Source organism: Mytilus californianus, unplaced genomic scaffold (assembly GCF_021869535.1).
Source record: "Mytilus californianus isolate M0D057914Y unplaced genomic scaffold, xbMytCali1.0.p SCAF_14, whole genome shotgun sequence".
NCBI lineage: Eukaryota > Metazoa > Mollusca > Bivalvia > Mytilida > Mytilidae > Mytilus > Mytilus californianus.
In genome coordinates this window covers 36,269,449-36,292,374 of record NW_026262626.1, presented here as the reverse complement: position 1 = coordinate 36,292,374, position 22,926 = coordinate 36,269,449, and the positions used below count along the sequence as shown (strand labels likewise).

At 31.8% G+C, this 22,926-nt stretch overlaps 1 protein-coding gene and 1 long non-coding RNA gene across 7 annotated transcripts in view; one reads left to right on the top strand and one right to left on the bottom strand.

The window, feature by feature from the left end:
* LOC127724635 (E3 ubiquitin-protein ligase rnf213-alpha-like) overlaps window positions 1–22,926 on the bottom strand; it is a 1,011,139-nt gene that overhangs the window by 644,809 nt on the left and 343,404 nt on the right. The window lies entirely within an intron of this gene.
* Window positions 14,718–17,415, top strand: LOC127724829 (uncharacterized). Its single transcript, XR_007992743.1, has 2 exons — window positions 14,718–15,330; window positions 17,017–17,415. It is a non-coding gene; the product is annotated as an uncharacterized LOC127724829 (long non-coding RNA).

The following is a 22,926-nucleotide window of genomic DNA, read 5'->3' as shown; positions in this document are numbered from 1 at the left end:
CAAATTAACTTCTAAATAAACCCTGTAAAAGCTAACTACTATCCATCATTAAAGAAATGTAAATATGTGGTCTCTTCCTTGATGTCGTAACAAAATCATCAATCGTAAAAGAGAAAATCTTGTTAACAAAAATCAATGACATCATGCTGAGGACGAATAGTCATACCAAAATGTGATTAAGGATGTAGTCAGATGAAATAAAAAAATCTGGAGTTTAAAATTGATACTATAAATCAGAAGAGCGTTAGTTAAGGAACAAAATAAGCTAAATAGGTTATGGAACTCCTTTTCGAGATATTTGATTTTTTAAAAATGACGGGAAAAGGCTGACTCGGACTTTTACCTTATGTTTAGCATTGGCATTATTTGGGTCTCAAATCGTAAGAAAAGAAATCTAGAATCTGCTTACATTTTGGTAATGACCTTTTATGAGCTATTAAAGTCTTCTATGAAAAGAAAAGTGGGTGATATGGGGCAAAATATTTTTTCCTATATCGTAGGAAAAAACCCAAGGAGTCCAAACATCTGACATAAATTCCTAAACCTGTAATGACTACATTCTGAATAATACATTTTGATCGTCTAAACACATTGTATTCGATGACCCCTTCCTCATTTAAACATGACTGCCAACAATTATAGAAAATTAAAACATGAGTAAAAAAATGCATAATGATGTGATTGACAAATTGCATCCAAAACTTTATGCTAGATATATTTATTATCCTTTCAGAAATTTGTTGAAATCTTTAAAAATGCACTTTTATTTCGAAGAGAATTGTAATTGTTGACAATAAGTATAAATCCAGTTAGTACTGAAGAAGTTCTAAATCGGGTATCCCGTCAGTACTATAGAAGTTCTAAATCAGGTATCCCGTCAGTACTGTAGAAGTTCTAAATCAGGTATCCCGTCAGTACTGTAGAAGTTCTAAATCAGGTATCCCGTCAGTACTGTAGAAGTTCAAAATCAGGTATCCCGTCAGTACTGTAGAAGTTCTAAATCAAGTATCCCGTCAGTACTGAAGAAGTTCTAAATCAGGTATCCCGTCAGTACTGTAGAAGTTCTAAATCAGGTATCCCGTCAGTACTGTAGAAGTTCTAAATCAGGTATCCCGTCAGTACTGTAGACGTTCTAAATATCTTCCCGAAGTGAGGTACATTGTAACTCATCATCAACTGTAGCAGTGTTATTTGTCTACTAAAAGACATACATCTTGTCAGTGAATGTGGTACTTTCATGTGCATGCTCTGATTCTGATATATCGTCTGTAACTTGAACAGTTTAATGTGTTTGGTTGAAGTCAGGTTATGTCGTCAGTTCTTGTAACAGGTTTTTGTGTCTGATCTAAGTCAGGTATCTCGTCAGTTACTGTAACAGTACTATATACTTGCTCTTAGTCAAGCATTTTATCAGTAACTAGCAGTTAGATATTGCATAATTTTCCGGAAAGCGCACACTGTTAAATTATAACAATGTATCCCATACCTAAGTGGTCAGGAGTAAAACTCATTTGTTTGTAAAAGTAGTTGACAATATATCTTGTTATTATAGATAATTGACACCAATATAATTAACAACTGATTGCTTCTTTTTATAATTTAATTCAGGTGTAAAAGCGTTGATCGAAGCACATTTTAAAAATGTACGCACGATCAACGCTTTTACAACCCTGTAAAATTATAAAAAAAAAACATTCAATTCTTATAATTACATGTTTATGCTATAACCATGAAATTAACAGTTATGTGTGTATATGAAGCTTTTTGTTTGTTTGTCAGTGCACTATTTCAACATTGTCACAAATAACACGCGCAGTCAAAGCTGTTGTATTTTATACGGAAATAAAAAATGATATTGGAGGGCCTCTCGGTTGTTGTCAGTCAATTAAAATTACGGATCCTAATGCAGCATACAAGTAAAGTAATTATAACAAATATGAATAATACATAGCTGAGAGGCCGATAGAGCAGATATCTACCCCAGGAAATCATTGTCAACCGAGGCGAAGGGGTTTAAATCTGCTCTATGACCCTTTCATCTATGTGTTATTTGATTTATTATACTGAATGTCCTAGTATTTCTGTCTATTAAATTTCAAATTCAAAGTTATAAACTATGACGTCTTGTATATAGCAACTATTAGTATTTAATCAAGCGTACCCGTGAAGGGTAATAACGAGTATTAGCCATGGGACAGGGTAAATTATCTCGATCGTATTAACCAATTATGATCTTAAATATGTACTATGATAATCATGTATAGGAATGATTGAAATTCAATAAATACTTTACGAGCTATTTATTTTAAAATCGACATCTTTATATGACAATTTAAAGTATATGACGTGTAAAATATTGATTTCACGTGGAATATGATAAACATGTATAGGAATGATTGAAATTCAATAAATACTTTACGAGCTATTTATTTTAAAATCGACATCTTTATATGACAATTTAAAGTATATGACGTGTAAAATATTGATTTCACGTGGAATAATACTGCTTTCAGATCAAAGGACAATTTCTGCCGAGGTAGTATGTTTAACATTTTATTTTAATGTGAACATATAAAGTTTTAGTAATATATCTTCATTTTTTAAAAATCTGCTTCCGTGCTTCATGCAAAATGTGATAGTCACTAACTTTCATTTCGTACAAATTTATAAAAAAAAACAGCTTTCAATAGCAAAATATTTGCCAAATTATGAAATTTACGCAGATCTCCTGGTTCACAGAACACTATATTGTTATAGTGCGAGTGAAGCATAGTACATATTATTGTACAAATAATTTTAAACTATCTTACGCTTTGTTTCGAAATTACTCTTAAGCATCTTTAAATATTTTCACATCAAACCAAAACGATTTGAACATCTCAATCATTAACAATTACATTATGAAATAAGGAGGTATAATTACCGATGATACTATCCTCTAGAAACCAAATGACGTAGATGTAAGCAACTATAAATAGGTAACAGCAAAACTCAAACCGTTTAGTCGGTTATAAAAGGCTCTGACATGACAAAATGTGAAACCATTCAGAGGAAAAAACCAACCGCCAAATTTAAAACTAAACAATAAACAAAAAACAAATATGACAGACAGCAACCAATGAAAAATATTGAATTACAGGCTACTGAATTGGGCAATGCACACATGTAATATGGCGGAGTCAGCATTTTCGTGAACACTCAGCTCTCCCCATAACATGGGACAGTGGTGTAACAGCATAACATATGAACAAACTGTAAAAATCAGTTGGAAGTGGCTTGACTCATCAAATCGTCACGAAGCAACAACAAAAAAACAACGAAAAGACAAAAGACACAAAGTGCAGATCTAAGAGACTCGGCACTTGCACTTCCTGAAATCTAGTTCAACAACAACCAATAAATAAATCATGTTCTCCAGGACTAAAGTATCAATCAGTACACATCCAACTAATTTTTTTTCCTCATATAGTTGATGTGTTTCACTCGGTTTTAGTTTGTAACCCAGATTTGTTTTCGCTCAATCGATTTATGACTATTGAACAGCGGTATACTACTGTTGCCTTTATTTACACCCCCAATAAATGACATAAACAGACAATTGATTTTAATGGGTGGTCGGGTATGTGAGAATACGAATACTCCACTTACAACATTAATAACACACAAGTTCTTATCATGACTGATTGCCGGTGGCGCCTTCCTTATATCAAATTACCAAACGAAATGTTAACATAAACAGGTCATATTTCAACATCACACGGTTTTAAAATAAAAATATTTCAACAAATACAAAAACAGGTGTAATACAAAGATTGAAAGAGCAAACCACAACAAACGAAAATATTGCGTGTTTTTTATCAATTGCAAGGTAATTGGGTAGAATTAAAGATATACAAAGATAGTCGGTTAGTAATCTAAATAAAAGTTAACCACACGAGAAACAATTTAATTGTGTAAACGTCGTTTCAAAATTACAATTCTTTCATAAATTAGTTCCTGTTATTTAAAATATTGTCGAGACGTCTTTTTATATGTAAGAAAATGATAATCCCTTTCTATGTGATTAAGTACGAGCGTCAGCGAGTGTTTATCATGAAGAAAGGGATTATCATTCTCTTACGAACTTAGAATATTGTAAAGTGCTCAAGGCTCAAATGATCTCTTAATTGGTTTTAAACAAGAATATGTTTCATTGTCAGTGCAATGTGTATGATTAATGTATGACTTCTTTTTTAGGCATTTCAATGATTGATAGGTCTTTGTAATGTAGGGACTTTCTTATAATATGGGAAGTTTTGATAAATTGCGTTTTAGACTTAGATGAAACAACACATACGATGAAATGGTAGGAATTTTACAAGTTCCTTATTGTGAGTATGAATGTAAATCATGTTAGTTTTTAGTGAGGAAGTATGCTTTTGTTTATTTTCAGTTCAAATTAATAAATTCAAACTTTTAGTTACATCTAAATTGTATTGAACATCCAATATTTTTGTTTTAGCTTTTTACTTCAAATACTATTTCATTAAGTACATGTAGCTTTAGGGTAATTACCTAAATTTAAATGATCAAATAACATGCCTTTTATATGAAATTCAAAGGTTAAATTAACCTCCTGTTTAGATTATTTCGGAATATTTGAGAAAAACTATTCTTACCAACCGCGGATAATCAATATAAATTTCTTTTTTTGGTAAGCGTATTATCTAAAGATTTGAGTTAATTTAATAATTTGTAAATGTTCTGTTCTCTCTCCTTTTGCATTGCTTGATATTGTTAAATTAATGTTAAGTAATTTTGAACTTATTAATACTCAAATCATAACTTTAACGGTACCAAATTTTACTGACCAAGTAAACTTCAAATTACTTTGATTTTTTTTTAACCATTCAATTTTTAATAAATTTTTAAAAAAAACATAAAATTTAATCATTCCAACCTATTAAATGTGCTTGGGCAGTTGTAACTCATTTTATAGAAATCATTTGTTTGAACTGTAAGTAGGCCAAAAATAGGACAATCCTTTACTAAAAACATGATTTACATTCATTCTTCACAATTAAGGCACATTTAATCCTACAATTTCATTGGTCGAGAGCACTTTGCTATATTCTAATCAAAATTACAGTTTTTTTTTTCATTAATTTGGTCATATTATCAGTGAGACCAAATTACCACCTAATTATCTCGAAAATGTGATATGAAACAGCCATTTATAGGATATATAATACTTGGTCATGTGTTATGAATATTTCAAGCCCGTGTCGTAGTCGAGGGTTTTAAATGTTCATAAAACATGACCAAATATTGTCTGAACAATTGAACAATGTCATGCATATGTTTATGTTGTCTTTATTATAAATCCGTTGAATGTGTACTGATTGATACATAAGTCTTGGAGATTGTAATCCAGGTTATGTTGCAATTGACTTTGAACTAGCTTTCAGTATCTGCCAGTACTCTTATGTCAATGTTTTATGTCTATTTTTTATGTAAGTTGTTTTTGTGCTTCGTACCAATCTATCGAGTAAAACCTTTTGCAACTGATTTTTAAATGTGTTCTTATATTGTGCTGTCACACCACTGTCACAGGTTAGATGAGGATTGAGCGCTCACAAACATGTACCCCGCCACATTCTTTATGTGTCTGTCTCAAGTCGAGAGACTGTAATTCTGTGGTTATCGTAGGTTCATGTCCGTCATATTTGTTTTTTAGGAAATTGTATTGTTACAAATTAAGGCCATTAGTTTTCTTGTCTGAATTGATTCACATTTTCCACGTCCGGGCGTTTTATGGCTGCTATACAGTATGGGTTTTCTCATTGTTGGAGAATCTGTTTTTGCTTGTATCCGTCATTTGAACTCTTGTGGATAGTTTTCTCATTAGCAATCATACAACATCTCCTAATCTTTATATTAACAAGAAATATAAATTATACAGAAATAACTGTGAATTTTTTTCAGAGGAAGACAACTTAATGATCTCCAGTGCATGTCTTGGCAACTTTTAAATTAGTTCATTTTCATCTTTGAACAGACAAGATAAAAAGAACCATTATCCATAAAGTGAACACAGCAGTTAATCAAATAACAAAGGAGACAATATTGGCCCTAGAATGAATTGAATTTAAATTTCAGAATCAAATGTTGAACAATATTATTTAATAAAAAATTGCGATTTCGGTTTGAAAAGTTTGCCAGTTATTGAGAACACAGCCATAAAAAGTGATAAATTCAGTAAAATGTCGAATTTGCAAAATATAGGGACAATTTGATTTGACTATCAGATGGTAAGAAATGACTTAAAACCTTTTTTTCCCTCCTTAATCGGTTTATGAGAAATGATAAAATTGAGAATGGAAATGGGGAATGTGTCAAAGAGACAACAACCCGACCATAGAGCAGACAACAGCCGAAGGCCACCAATGGGTCTTCAATGCAGCGAGAAACTCCCACACCCTGAGGCGTCCTTCAACTGGCCCCTAATGAGCATCGATAAACTATTGTTTCCTTCATTTATATTTTAAAACTGATATGTTATTTATAAATTTCAAACATTTGTATTGATGACTTTGATCACAACCATCTATTTGAAATTGTTGAATTCGACGACGGAAACTAAAAATGTTCTTCTATAATAAAAACAAATGTGGTAATATACGACTGTTTGAGAAGTTTAACACATTTATAAAATAATTTCAAAATATACTGTCACAGTGGTATTTGCCAAAGAATCCCACAGAATTCAAAGTCATATTATAAATCACATAATGAAACCTTGGTGTATTTGGCAATCACTAGATTGGTTATAGCACAGATTCCTCAATTACTACCTAACGTTAATAAGTAAAAGTGAAACATACCAAATTCGGTCATTCGGAACATATTTCTGAAATTAATTATACGGAACGCTAAATTAAACATGTATAAAAAGATGTCCTATAAAAAAATGCATTAGCAGTCAATTTAGTTTATACATATACTTTATACGTGTGAATTTCTATCTTACAAAATTTTTTATTACATCATTTGCCATTAAATTGAATAAAAAACAGTGAAGTGACACGACAGAAATGTCAGCTCATGCATTACTTGCAACCTTATGGTTTTAGTAGTCAATTAGCGGTAACCGATCATTCACCAATCAGTCCAGATCATGTCACCGATCATTCAACCTATTTGGGAAATATGGACTGATTGGACTGATCGGTCTGTCAAGCGATATTGCGGAAATATGTTGAGGTTGGATGTGAATGGAAGAGAGGAGACATGTTTCTGAGAAAGGACGAGAGAAAAAAAAACAATGAATTCGGTTTTACACAATTATGAAGAATTTTGCACTCACTGGTTTTTTGTTAATTGTTTTGTCATAAATTAGACCGGTTTTTTTTTCGTTTGAACTGTTAAAAGGGCCTTTTTAAAGCTGATTATATGGGTTTTGCTCATTGTAAAAGGCCGTACGGTCACTCTTTATATCTCAAAACTACTAATGTTGGACTCGTTTAGATAGTTATTTCATTGTCAATCATACCACGTTTCCTTATCTTATATTTAATCTTTTAGACTTGATGTCCACGTATTTCATTTTAACAATAATTGGAGCTAATAAAAAATCTTACCAAAAACTGTTATTCATGTCAGCAGTTTAGCCATTTTTTTTCAATGCAAACAAATATACTTTTGGCTTATTAATTGAAATTCTAATCATAAATTAAAGATACATCCTGATATCATCACATTGTACAAGCAGAAATTCTCAAAAACTTGGTTTGACGATGATTAATCAAACGAACTATAAATATAAATTAATTACGCATGTTTAAATAAATATTGCCTTTTTTGGAAAATTCCATTGAAAATCGGGGATAAAAAGAAATTAATTTTAAACTATTACTGGTATAGCAATTGTCATGTTCCTCTGCTTTCAGAAGTAAGCAGGTACAATTCTCGCAACACATTTTAATTAATATTTTACAGGTACATGTACTATTTAAATGTACCTTAAGTCTACAGCGTTAAAAGAATTAATTTATTTGTTTTAGTTACTAATAAAACTACTGCAATCAATATCTAAAGAATATGTAATATGCTTTGGCGTCTCGCTGGGAATTCTAGTCGAATTGGTTATTGAAATCCATGTGTTTACCTTAGGACGATAGATGGAACATAGCTAAAGTTTGGATATCTCCCGTGAATAAAAAAAAATAACTCAAACTTCAAATTACAAACGTTACAATACATGTGTGAGATATTTAAGTTTGAACTTTAACCTGACGTCTCTATTAAAGAATTAACTTGTAAAATTGGTGTAGATCTTAGAGATGGTTTGGTTTAAAATTCTTGTCACATGTCAAATGTATACATGGTATATTTTACATACAGCGATTTGGAGCAAAGGTTAGTACGAGTTTATAATATTTAATGAATTATCTTATTACAACCAGGGTCTATCAGTATTTTAAGTGAGGTATAGTAGAACTATTTTCGCCAGAAACAGGTCCCTATGTCATGTTACAACTAGTCGCGTGCACATGCTACATGTACCGGAAAATGACAGTTATAGTATCTGTTCAGTAATGGATATTTCTTGTGTACTTTGTTAACATTGTGACGAACACTCGATCTATCGATCTATTTTTAAGAATCAGTAGATGTGGAAGGTAAAAAATATTTCTTAATCTCAAAACATTCTATAACTTATTATTTTTGACTTCTAATTAAGATTCATTCTATGTTTTGTTTGTTTCTCATTTTGTGTTATTTATTGTAAGGTTGAGGCATAATAATGACAGATATGTACACATTACAAAATAACATTATCACATTTTATGATGATATAACAGGAAAACCACACTATTCAGTGAAACATCAAAGAAACGAGTGTTTGTAAATTTCCGGGTTAACATTGTGCATCAATTCAGAAATATACACGGACGAACAATAAACCTTGGGAAAAATTGAACTTGTGTGTAATAAGTTTGCACAAAACACAAGGATTAAGAAACAACAATATTGTACCATTAATACATTAGGAAAATGTACTAAAAAGTTATTTATTACTCATTTATGTATGTTATTTACATTGATGTGTGTACATGAAATAATTATAACATAGCGATACCTTGCAACACAGATCCGACTATTGCATACATTGTGTACCCATTTTTAGCTGCATACATTTGTGTTCCTTAAATTGGTGCGAAACTAAGAAAATTGGTCCCATTTTCATTAGCAATTTCAAACCAGATCTTCTTTATATTTGGTACCAGGTTTTATATTAATAGACTAAACTGTATCCTTATATCATTCATGGCTTCTTTCAACATTGTTTAGCATATGTTTTTCCTTTTTGCTTAAAAGTATTTATTAGCAGGCGCGGGATGTACATATATTAGTAGGTAGTCGCTCATACTACAGCTTGATCAATAAAATACGTTTAATTTGACACGTTTTTGTTTGAACGCGGAATGTCAAGAACTCATAAAAGGACTACTGGTTATTTCCTTAAAATACAAGACACATTTACAATACATCTACAAATCAGGTAAAGAGCAGTGACACACACACAAACACTCACAAGTTTCACAACAAAATACACACTTTCACTATATCTATTAATTCGAATATAAAGCCCAAATTTTAGTGAATTGGCTATGAAGGCATTCTTGATTGCTTACGTCATGAAATTTTACTTGACAAATTATCGTTTCATGGTGTTTCTCCTCATTCCGTGTCCCTTTTAAATTCATATTTATCTAATAGAAAACAACAAATAAAAGTTGGCAACATCCAGAAAGGTGTGCCACAGGGTTCTATTCTTGGACCTTTTTTGTTAAACGTTTTTATAAACGATATTTTTTATTTTACTAATCAGAGCTCATTGTATAACTATGCAGATGACAACACATTATCGTTCTGTAGTCCTGATTATGATAAGCTAATATCTACATTAGAAGATGAATCCAAACAATTGATTAACTGGTTTAAATCTAATAGAATGCAAGCTAATACTGACAAATTCCAGTTGTTAGCAGTTAGCAAAGAGACTTTTGAGAAGAGCCAATCAATTCATATTCAAAATTCTAATTTATCTTGTGAAACTGTGGTAAAGTTGTTGGGCATTAGTTGGATATTGATTTACATATTAGTAATTTGTGTAGAAAGGCATCTCAGCAGCTTGATATTTTGAAACGTTTGGGACCTTTTCTTTCAAATTAAATAAACTCACTATATTTCATACTTTCATTATGAGTAATTTTAATTTTTGCCTTTTGGCTTGGCATTTTTGCACTGACAACAATACCACAAAATTTTAAAAAGTGCAAAAAAGAGCACTCCGATTTGTTTATGATGACTACAACTCCACATATTTACAACTTGTGGATAAGTATGTATAACCAGACTATTTGCTGGTTATCAAATGAAGATTCAAGTCGGTATAAAGTTTAACAATTTAATAAACGATCGAAAAGAATATAAACGATGATCCAATATTGAGTCCGGTATTTACGGTTAGAGTACCTTTCCAAAAACTGAAGATTGATTATTTTTAATGAGTATATAAAACATAATAATAAAGAAATACATGTAACTATGGATTAAGCAATTATTGTCAATTGTTAAGATTATCTGCTACAAACTGACTATAACACGTTGATACGAAGCCCATTATCGGATTAAAAGAAACATACATTTTAAACCAAAAGACAATTATATGTGGGAAAATTTGAGCTATAGATGACAATTAAAGGATATAATAAGTAAAGTCCGAAAGATGATAGTCAAAACAATTGACGTGCTTTTCGTCCGTTTATATTGGTGTCAACTCTTCTGGTGCGCAGAATTAGGAATATGGCTCTAGAAACTTTTAAGATATTAAATAATATTGCTCTTTCATGTATTGTATGAACAGCTTTCTAAAAATTTAATCTACAAAATACTCTTTTAGATATAGTAATATATAAATTTTTCCCCGGGTAAAAACATCTACTTATGGTAAAAAATCGTTTAAATATGGTGTAGCTAGCCTGTGGAACAGTCTTCCAGACCATTTCAGGACGGAAAACAGTTTTTCTCAATTAAAGAACATGATTCAGTCTTGGAATGGTTCGAAATGTCGATGTTCTGCATGCATTTGATTTATAAGTCTTCGCTATTATACTGTCAGCTCTGCAACTCATTTTTAATTAGCTTATTATTATACTGCTTTCTATATTTATTTATTAACTCAAATTTTAAGTTCAAATAAATTGCTTTTTTATGTATTTTTTTATTTTTTTAGAAATCTTTGTTGCTTGGCTTTATTCTGTTGAATATTTTATATGTGCATGATGCTTTCTTTTATTTGTTTTGTATACGTTTTTATATTTATTTAAAAGCTCACCAGAGCTTATATTTGTATGTTTAATCTGACGCCCCGTGTAGGGTAAGTGCAACCTCTCGGCACGATACTGAACCCTTGTAACAACTCTCTAAAGTGTCCGTAGGTGGCCTGTTGCAAGACAAAAATGTCTGAACCTATTCAACATATACTCATTGGCCAGTGGTATTTCACATTTTCCGCCATTCATCCTGGTCTATCTACCTTGCATAACCTACCTTTTGTATAAATTGTTAATAATTGTGTCTCATTTTACCATTGGTATGTTTCAATTGCCGTTATCCCAATCCCTCTCTCTTTTCCTTGATTGTGACATCACCGAATGAGACTTATCACCGAATTTGTAATTACAATGATGAACATGACGAGTCACACATGTGGATCAGGCTCAGATTACCCTTCTTGAGTATCTGACTTCATTCCCGGTGTTTGGTGATCTTAGGTCAGTATTCAGTTTATTTGAACTGTTTGTAGTTTTTCGTTTTTTGCCTTGACGTTGTCAGTTTATCTTCGACATATGAGTTTTAAATGTCCTTCTGGTATATTCAACCTCCTTTTAATTTGTTCTCGTCCTGACTCATGAAATATTTAACAGTGGACGTTGTGAAATGAATCGATCTACCAGTAACATAAAGACTTACTGTTTATGACAAAATGAGATGTTAACAAGATAAACTGCAACGAAATAGCCACATAACGATACTAAAAAATAGAAGACATCTAGAGGTGAAACATTCCGTCTAGCAATGGAGAGGTGTAAAAAGTAAAAGTGACTACTGTATAAAAAACATCTGCCATCAACATCGACATCCTGATAAGACAAAGCACATTAAGAGATAACCACTAATCGGAGAGGTTCCTGTTTAGGAACTGGTCAATGAACAGGTCATTTTTGATACAATTTATAACCTTACAGTTGTTAACAACGTTGTTTAAGATTGAATGAATTTCTGAAATAATTGTAGCATGATTAAAAATTACATTTTTGCTAGGCTATTTATCATAAGTATAATGTACTAGAGTATGTAACTCAGTTTTATCAAAGTAAAGAATCAGGTGCTTTTTTTTTACATTTAAGTCAGTGAGCCTACTATGTAAATAAGCCTTTTCACGGTTATTGCAGCCAATTAAGAATTTCAAATATAAGTTATTCTGAATACATTTTACTCATCATTGAAATAATACCTTATGAACTTTAACCTTAAAAAAGATAACAGTAAAAATAATGATATCATCTGTGTAGAGTATGATAAACGCAAAAAAAACTACCTTTGCCTATGGACCAAAGTAGCTTTGATACAAAAATGTTAGACATGAGTAATATTTTGGTATTTGATCAATCAGTACCAAATCTTACAATGCTGAAAACTAGCTAGTGAATGAATTGGAAGGATCGATACAGCTTTATTAACAAGTAGTGCTTTGAAATGGGTGAAATGGGAATAAGCCCCTATATATATGATAGACTGTATATCTAAAGTCCACATGAAGTCAGAATGGCTTACTTGGTATTACGATATTGATTAGATATAAGAAGATGTGGTATGAGTGCCAATGAGACAACTCTCCATCCAAGCCACAATTTGTAAAAGTAAACCATTATAGGTCAAAGTACGGCATTCAACACGGAGCCTTGTCTCACACCAAACAGCAAGCTATAAAGGGTCCCAAAAAACCATTCAAACAGGAAAACCAACGGTCTAATCTATATAAAAAACTAAATTTATATCCAGTTTCAATGGCAGTATCTTGAGTTGGGGTTATTTCCCTTGGCCGCAATGTTTTGGTACGAGCAAGTCTGATTAAAGATGGCGATGAATTAAAAAAAAAGTTGTAACAAGTAACAAATGTTCAGAAAAGTGAAGAGATTGTTTCAATGATATTTTAAACACATTCTTCATAGTTCGGATAGAGATATGCAGTAAAAATGTTCTTAAGCATATCCGAACATTTAATGAGTGTCCAAAATCTTACTGTTTTTCATTTTTTTTTTTTTTTTTTTTTTGTATAATTCATATGATAATGTGTGGACTGGATAAATGAATTAAGGTCCTTTTCAAAATATGCACATATTATTTATATAACTTTTGTTTGCACATCAATTAAAATGTATCATGCTGTCTCACGTCCAGTAACATGCATGACGAGCAAAACATGTTTAATGCATTTTACTTTATACAATGAACACGCTTAAATTTGTTGATTTTATTCTGAAGTTTCCAATCTGAGAATGAGACAGTAAACGGTTCAAATGAAAATACTGTGGTCCCGCCGAAAGTCACCTTATTGGGAATTCGAACTTTCAAAGTCGCAGCATCAAGATTTAACTCCCTTGAAACTGTATTTGATCCCCTTTAACATCCTGAAGAATAATTTTATTTCAACGGGGTTTTTTTCAGGTTAAACGCATGAGAATAACATTTCTTTGGTGAATTCTGAAGTTCAAACTTTCAACTTTGTGTGCTTTAAGAAAAGCAAAGAATACACGTATATATCTATATATTGAAAGACCTATTTCTTCATAGATTAACCAAACACTTGAGGCTGAGAGTTCATAAATTTGTTACACCGCTCTCATATCCCATTCAGTAGGTGCCCATTCATTTAATGGAATTGCAGATTCAGAATCCAATTTAACCTACTCAAGAGGCATTGTTCAGTTTCATTTTATTTCATTGTATTCAATATACATGTACTAGACTAAGTGTAACAACTTTTTATTCTTAATAGATCGTAGTGATGAACAAATGAAAATTAAATGCATATTCCGGACGAGAACATGTTAATGCGATATGAAAATGCACACTGCTTTGTACTAGACTGACACGCTAAGTCGGATTTTAAAGTGCACGTTAATAAGGCAACAGTCCGAAGGAAGACATGTCACCCTACATGGACACATTATTCTGACTCCGAGTAGAACAGTCTTTGCTCATACTCCCTAAAGTCTCATGCTTAGCGGAGAAGCAGCAAATAACAAGTTTAAAGTCTTTGATTTCACCCGGTCGGTTTCGAAACCACGACCTACCGCACTCGAGGCAGCACGCTACCACGAGACCACCGAGGCGGTAATTGTCGGTTAAAATACAAAACTTTTTCACTATTCATATAAAACATGACATATGAAAATAAAGTTTAGGCAGATGTAGAATAACAACAATCTCAATCATGCAGAGTCCCTACGTTTATTTTCGATTTCAGTAAAAAAGAAGTGAAATCATTAAAATGTGGGACAGGTATTTCGCATCCAGCTGTTTACGGTGGTATCCTTTACATAGCTAACATGTTTAGAAATTGTCCTTGAAATCTTTCCGTTTGGCTTAGTAACCATACATTGTAGATGTTGTAATATCAAAATTTATAAATATGGCTTTTTTGATCTATTTGGGGAATAAACATCTATCACTAATCTAAATTTAAAAATGTATTGCAAGAGTTTAAGTTTTCTTTTGGTTTTCAAAAACATTGCAAGTCTGTACAATTTGTTCTTGACATTTCATAATATCATGTCTTTCTGTGCTGTTTGTGAAGAATTTGTACGCAATCTTCTAGGAAGTACCATCATCATTATAACTGTGTAGAATGGTATGATTTCATATATCAGCAGGTTAAGAACTTTAAGAACTTTTCAGTAATCGAATACTCTTTTATACGGTGTAATAATGTCTTTTATTGTTTTGTTTGTACTCGTGGGTTTATTATTTATTATGCCAATATTTCAGAGTAAATACGATTTGTTATGAAGGTTTTTTATGTATCTTTTGTAAGTTCACTGATGGAGAGTACACGAGAGATGGTCGAGATTTCAAAAGACTTGTTTAAACCAGCCACATATTTATATGCCTGGCAGATCTTTGATAGTTGCTGTATAACTTAGTCACAACTTTGCTAAACTTGAGGCGACTAAGCCCTTGATATATTGTACGGACAGCTGTCTATTTTTGAAAACTGTAAGTTTATCTCTAGTTACCTTTTGGTGATTTGTGTCGCTGGGTTACTTTCTCATGGACGTTAACCCATATCTCCATTTATTCATACAATTAAAAAATGTACATGAATCATATAAGGCTTGCAAGCTTTTCTAAACGAGATAATATACACAAAATGACAGAGATAGTCTAAAGTATGTTAAATATATTATACATATATGTTTGATGACATTTTTTATGTCACTGTTTAAATACTTGTAAAAAGAAAGAGTACTTAATAACGAAAAGAACTCATTTATGTCCTCAACTTAACACCTGATGATATACAACTGACTCGAACAATTGCAGTAGCATGAACAACTTGTATAGTATTATTCTAAAACTCCCACCAAAATAATCATCTTCAATTATTATATATATAAAGGCTGCTCTTTTTTATTATTACCTTAGGTAACTGATGTAGAATTGAAAAGTTTGACTTTTTGAACCGCTTGTCCGTCTAAGATTTAAGTTAAACGTGATAACTGAAAGCTGTCATTTTAAAAGCTCTACAGTTTTGAAAATCAAAATCATACAGTTATTGGATACACAAACAAATTCAATTTCACAAATAACTTTCAAGAAAAAAATGGTTATACTCAAAGTTGTAACTGAAGTTAATCTTGGTCCACCACCCTGCTCTGTTTTTGTCCGAAAAGCAGTCAGTTTTGACAAACAAAGCACACAGTTACGTCAAAGTAACCTGACGCATTGTACGAGGACTGTCTAACATCGGTCCTTCAATCTAAACAAACCATATCATTATATTTATAATATGAACTTTAAATTGCTATTTGGCTATGATATATAATGTTAATCTGTTATAATGGTTGCATGTGAATATAATATGGAGTTTTTCTTTCTTCCGGCTTACCGCATTCCCATTGACTGTGGGAATTTTAAATTGATCATTGACAACACTTATCTTTTTACTTTTTAATCGAATGCACAGTTATACCTAAAGAGGGTTGATGGCATACATGAAATTAATAGAATAATTACAACACAATTCATAATACATCATTAAAATGATAAAAGTATAAGCCATAACATATAAATTTACTAATCATGCAGTTGTCGAGTCCGCTCTCCTAAGTAATCATGACTTTCTAATAAATGAAGCAGCATACTACATAACTGACGGACATGAAACAAATTTTTCCAAATATCCATATCATCTGTAATTGTATTTATATCATCACATAATGGTTTCTGTGAATCTCGAAAAAAAGATGTGTAATATATAAAGAGTATGTTAAATATGATATCAGAAAAAAAATTTCAGACCTGCATGGTAAATATTATTATCCTTTGTGACATACAAAACAGTTAATCTGCAGGTATTCCATCCACAATAATAAATCACGTACTGTGTTACAATAAAGCCGACGGACTAAGAAAAATATCTTATTGTTGAATCTGCGCTGACATTACCAAAGAATGCTTATTTACTTATAAATTCTGAGAAATATTTAAAATTAAAAAAAAAACAGTTTACTTCCGGTTTCGAAAATCTTATTCATGTAATGATATGCAATGGTTGTTGCATGATTACCACATAGGATAGATGGGATTAGAGTTGAGAAAACGAGTGAATTATTTAGACAATTAATCCATGACCCTTTTATATGACAAATCCAATCAATTAAGAACATTCCATATTTATAGTATTTGCTTGGTTTATAAAGTTTGGATAGTACAAACGACTAACAGTGGTTTATCAAGTTTGGATAGTACAAACGACTAACAGTGGATTATCAAAGAGAAACAATAAAAAGCCAGAAACAAATATTGCAGTCAGAAACCAACGGCAATCAATGATTTCCAGGCTCCTGACGGTTTTGTTGGGTTTTATTGAATAACAAATGTATGTTCGTTTAAACATGGCGAATTAGAACATACAACTATTTTGTTTAATGGCAGTTAATAATAATGATTTATATTGTACATTGTTCAAAAAATTACTTGTTAACGGGAAATGTAGTGAAAATTTAGATTCAAGATTTTAACATTTATTTTAGAAAATTTGTTTTTATTAAGTTATCATAAAACAGTTTTCATTTTGAATGGTATGTTTTGTTTTCTTATAATAGAAAACAAAGGATATGGGGTATCCATCCATGACACAAAATCAGTTCATGCACAACAACAAAAAAAAGAAAAAAAAACCAACACAAAAAGCAAAGGAACAGCGCTTTCAATGCTGCTCTTCATCTCAAAGTCACAGTGAGGCCTTTAACACGAACAAAGAAAAACTCTATTTCACTGCAAGATTAAGACGGCCTCTAGCACCGGCTTGAGCGGAATTCTTTGCTTAAATAAATGGATAGACTTTGTAAGATGTAACACCACCAAATCATGATCAATTTAGTTGGCAATCACCAATGGCAGTCAGCAGGGTTTAAGAAAATCCGTTGTTCGACCTTTTAGTCAAAAGAATTTTGTTAAAATATATTTTTTCACTTTTTTGGTCTTTTGGAAAATGTTGTTTGTGCTGTATTTAGACCCCTTTACCTAGAAACTTGTTTGACATGCACACGTATAAAAATTGCGGTTTATATATATATATTCAAGTCTAAATTGAAAACAACGTTCAAACCTATGATTGCGTTGGATAAAAACCGCAATTTTTATAATGCATGCAAAACAAATTTCTTGGTAGAGGGGTCTAAATACAGCACAAACAACATTTTCCAAAAGACCAAAAAAGTGAAAAAGTATATTTTAGCAAAACGCGTTTGACTATCAGGTCGAACAACTGATGTTCTTAAACCCTGCTGAATGCCATTGGCGATTGCCAAATAAACGGATCACCAGATGTAACAAAATGGATCTTAATATTAATTTAATACCAAAGAGAAAACAATAAACTTGCGGAAAAGATGGTATACCGCAAACATGAGGTGCAATAATTAGTACACCATATCCGGATTTCGACAATCAATATCTCTTCAGAGATGTTAGGGATCGAAACGGTATTTGGAAGGCCATATAATTTACCTCAATTTAGGATAGACTCTTGAATTTTGAGGAGTCGAAATAGGATGAACGGATCATATAAACCCGAAGGAAAATATCATACAAGCCCAAACAAAAAATATAAACAAGTATATATATGAAAATTTTGCGAAAGCAAATTTACAGATCTAACATTGTTGGGCTGATGTTTAGACGTGTTGTATATATATATATATATATATATAATTACTCTAAATATCAGCACAACAATGTTTAATCTGCGAATTTGTGGAAGCATGCATGAGTTCGAATTCCGGCGAGGGAAAAACAAAAATTTGCTTCAGTAAATTTGCAGATTTTAACATTGTTGTGCTGATATTTAGAGTAATTATGAATATAATATGTGTTTTCAGCCGTGTATCACCTTCATTGGTGATCCAATGGATGGATCTGTAGTAGAGTTGTCACTTGTTTAGACGGACGTATACAAGTCTAAATTGAAAACAACGTTCAAACCTATGATTGCGTTGGATAAAAACCACAATTTTTATAATGCATGCAAAACAAATTTCTTGGTAGAGGGGTCTAAATACAGCACAAACAACATTTTCCAAAAGACCAAAAAAGTGAAAAAGTATATTTTAGCCAAACGCATTTGACTATCAGGGCGAACAACTGGTGTTCTTAAATCCTGCTGAATGCCATTGGCGATTGCCAAATAAACGGACCACCAGATGAAACAAAATAAATCTTAAGTATTAATTTTATACCAAACAGAAAACAATTAACTTGCGGAAAAGATTGTATACCGCAAACAAAAATCGCAAAAATTAGTACATCATATCCGGATTTCGACAATTAATGTCTCTTCAGCGATGTGAGGAATCGAAACGGTATTTGGAAGGCAATATAATTTACCTCAATTTAGGATAGACTCTTGAATTTTGAAGAGTCGAAATAGGATGAACGGATCATATAAACCCGAAGGCAAATATAATACAAGCCCAAACGAATAAATATAAACAGGTCTAAATTGAAAACAACGTTCAGCGTTGGATAAAAACCGCAAATTTTATACGTGTGCTTGCAAAACAAATTTCTTGGTAGAGGGGTCTAAATACAGCACAAACAACATTTTCCAAAAGACCAAAAAAGTGAAAAAGTATATTTTAGCCAAACGCATTTGACTACCAGGGCGAACAACTGGTGTTCTTAAATCCTGCTGAATGCCATTGGCGATTGCCAAATAAACGGACCACCAGATGAAGTAAAAATGGATATTAAGTATTAATTTTATACCAAACAGAAAACAATTAACTTGCGGAAAAGATTGTATACCGCAAACAAAAAGTGCAAAAATTAGTACATCATATCCGGATTTCGACAATTAATGTCTCTTCAGCGATGTGAGGAATCGAAACGGTATTTGGAAGGCCATATAATTTACCTCAATTTAGGATAGACTCTTGAATTTTGAAGAGTCGAAATAGGATGAACGGATCATATAAACCCGAAGGCAAATATAATACAAGCCCAAACGAAAAAATATAAACAGGTCTAAATTGAAAACAACGTTCAGCGTTGGATAAAAACCGCAAATTTTATACGTGTGCTTGCAAAACAAATTTCTTGGTAGAGGGGTCTAAATACAGCACAAACAATATTTTCCAAAAGACCAAAAAGTGAAAAAGTATATTTTAACAAAACACATTTGACTAGCAGGTCGAACAACGGATGTTCTAAACCCTGCTGACTGCCATTGGCGATTGCCAAATAAACGGATCACCAGATGTAACAAAATGGATCTTAACTAATAATTTAATACCAAACAGAAAAAAATAAACTTGCGGAAAAGATGATATACCGCAAACAAAAGGTGCAAAAATTAGTACACCATAACAATCTTGAAATTTATACAATAAAAAAGTCAAACCGAACATCAGGTAAGACGCTTGCACAATTCTAAATATGTGTTAAACACGACATAGGTTATATGACTAATTACAGCAGAGAGTTCAAATATATATTCATTAACAACAAATAAATACATATAAAACTTTTATGGGTAACAAGCAAAAACAAATTGGGACGACAATATTTGTTAATTTGTCTACAATCTAGAGGGTCACACTTTGGGTTCCGGTTGAAACAAGGATCTATCAAGGCGATTAGATCAAAGGGCATAGTTTTTAACTGAAGGGCCTTGTTGGGGATGTGTTTATATAAACCATTATAATAATTGAATAGATGCATGTAGTTTTGCTGTTCTATAGGAGAAATAACCTTTTTCCAGTAATTAAAATAATTTTCTTTGCAATAACAAGTTTATATTTTCCATTCAAAAATAAAAATGCCGAGTTCATATGTGGGCATTGTACTGCACTTAAAGACCAAATGGAAGCTCAGAAAGGACACAGGGGAGCTACATCCTTTATTTTTTGCTAGCTTAGCTTTTTTAATGGGTGTTTGTATGCTTCTGGAAAAATCGCGATCATTTTTGGTATTTGTTTGTATGAGCAATGATTGCTATCCTCTTAATATAGCACGAGTGATATTTCTTGAAATGTTTGTCTGCATTAGCCATGCAAATTATTTTATAACTTACGAGTAACGTTTTTGGTGTTTGTCGGCAAAGATTTTTGTTAATATGTTTTCGTTTTCCACTAGTGCAAGCAACAGTAACTGTTCATCAACTTTTTAAGTGCGATTTCCATTGCTTAGTCTTGAGTGTTTTGTGTAGTGTTAAGGATTTCCTGGATTGTTGTTTGACTTTAGTCGGATTTTGTTTTAGTCTGGTTACTTATGATGCTTGATTGTTCCTTTGGTATTTTCTTGCTCTTTTGTAAACATTGGAATTGACACGTCATGTGAAGAAAGCAATTAAGGATGTTCGCTCCTCTGATATAGAATAACAAGGTTTCTAAAAGACGGTTATAAATTGATAGTATATAAACAACTTAAAAAGCATAAAAATATGGAAGGACGGTCCGTGTCCTTGCTTTTGAGATTGAAGAAAATTGAACATTTGGCGGGAAATGATTCTCTCTAGATTTTTCTTTCATTTAACATTGACACATTTGTTTCTTTCAAACACTTTGAAAAAATAACAATGATTTATAAGATTGTTTAAAATGTCTTTTTAAACTATATGTAATAAAATAATCAAAAGATACGAAGGGTTTCCCGGGCAAAATTTTGAAAGGCTCTTTATGGATTAAACTAGAGGATTCCGAATATGACAAAAAGTCAACAACAGGAGGCGCGAACATTTTTAAATATGTAATTAGTTATAAAATCAAATATGTGTATGAAACTGTGGTTTGGATTAACAAGTAAAGATTACTGTTATTTCTTTATTTCGAATGTAATATTTTGTAATCATTATATACTAAATGTACGAATAAAATACATCTATGTTTTTGTGAATTTAAAAACAATTATTATCATTCTTTCTGATTCTAGTTCTGTCAATCGTTTTACAGTGTCATTGAACTCATATTATATTGAAAATAGAAACACTCTGAAATGATCTTAAGTAATTTAAACCCACAGATTCGTTCATAACACCTATTAAATGGAAATGACAAATCTGATTAAAATTCAGACCTATATAAACTAGCGTGCTCGTACATATAAAAGTATAATAAAAATCAGAGAACTATATTTTAATTAGATTGGGAAATGACAATTCCATAGCAAAAAAACCAAAAACGACGAAAAGACAAACAACAGTACATAAAACACAACATAAAAAATTAAAAACTGAGCAATACTAACCTTATCAAAATCCGGGGAGATCACAAGTGTAAAAAAGGGTAAGCAAATCCTGCTCCACTAGTTGCTCCCGTCGTGTTGCTCATGTAAGTACAAACCCATAATTTAGGTTTATGGTCGAAAGTCCTGTTTAGACTTGTTTCGGTGTTTTAATTTTAATATTCGCACATTAAAAAGAGACAGAACGTACAAAGGGGGTATCAAAGACCATAAGTCCAATAAAAACATACAACAAAAGAACAAAAAGAATACGACGAAAAAATAAACAACAATAACAATACACAATTGTAACACAGAAGACTAAAGATTGAGCAACACGAAGCAACCAGATACCGAGAGTGAACTCTGGTTTCCGGGAATATATTACATAAGACAACCATTGATCAGGTTCCTTACTTAGGAGAGGGACATGCACAATTTGAGAGAACTCGTCCCCCTTTTTATCAGTACATTTGCTAATGACCCTATCTTTATTTATCTGTACAGGCATTTATGTACAGAAACACATATTCATAGATACTATTCAGGAATTACTTATATCGCATTGCAAGTGAACTTATATTTTGATAAGATAAGAAAATACTAACCACTGCAGCGTTTAATCATTGTTGTAGTTAATCAGTCTTTGAAATAAAATAGTTGTACTATCGAAGTTGATACAGACAGCTCTGTTTATGTTGCTGTTTACTTTTATAAATAAAATAATTGAAACAAAATTTGATTTCCGGAGGTAATAGGATTTCATTTTACAGATTCAAAATGGTAGAACATGAAGTATTGCAAGAACTGTTATCTTCTTAAGATACCTATAATTCCCTACTTTGATTTATACCCAACAGATCGAAT